The sequence below is a fragment of the Octopus bimaculoides genome, chromosome 8 (genome assembly GCF_001194135.2).
Source record: "Octopus bimaculoides isolate UCB-OBI-ISO-001 chromosome 8, ASM119413v2, whole genome shotgun sequence".
In the NCBI taxonomy this organism is placed as follows: domain Eukaryota; kingdom Metazoa; phylum Mollusca; class Cephalopoda; order Octopoda; family Octopodidae; genus Octopus; species Octopus bimaculoides.
This window is the reverse complement of record NC_068988.1, coordinates 91296561-91297215: the sequence shown is the minus strand read 5'-3', so window position 1 is coordinate 91297215 and position 655 is coordinate 91296561. Positions and strand designations below refer to the sequence as shown.

General features: G+C 41.1%; 1 protein-coding gene across 2 annotated transcripts in view; it reads left to right on the top strand.

Annotated features, from left to right (window-relative positions):
• The window catches only part of LOC106874585 (uncharacterized), an 82592-nt gene that overhangs the window by 55261 nt on the left and 26676 nt on the right, over window positions 1-655 (top strand). The gene's annotated exons all lie outside the window — the stretch shown is intronic.

Sequence of the window (655 nt, the reverse complement as noted above, 5' to 3'; positions counted from 1 at the left end):
TATATATATATATATATATATATATATATATATATATATATATATATGTATACCACTTATAAGTATATCCATACATTCGTATTGCGTGTTTGCATTTAATCAGTCTCTTCGTCATGTCTGTATGCAAGTATTCACGTACACGCACGCACACACACTCGCGCGCACACACACACACACACACATACACATACACTCAAACACACACACTCACACTCACACACACACAATAATAATTCATTTAAGCCGGCCCAGTGGCCTGTTACTCTGGAGTTTCCTCTTGTCTGACGAAGTATCAGCTGCGGAAATTCCTGTGTAACAGGCCGTTTCAGCCACCTTACCGGCCGACACTTCATCAGACTGGAGGAAATAATTTCATAATGGCTTTATGCGTGTACTGAGTACTCCTTGTGCGGATCGTAACACAATATTACGTGTATGTATGCTTGCATGTGTACACACACACACACACACACACACACACACACACACACACACACACACACACATATTTTATGTGTGTATGTGTGACTATGTGGAAGAGAGCGAGAGCGTATGTATCTGTGTATGTGATTGAGTGTGCGAGCCAAACGGACGCAACAATTTCCACATCCGCATCAAATCCTCTAAGGAATTCAAGTAATCTTATGGTACCTGC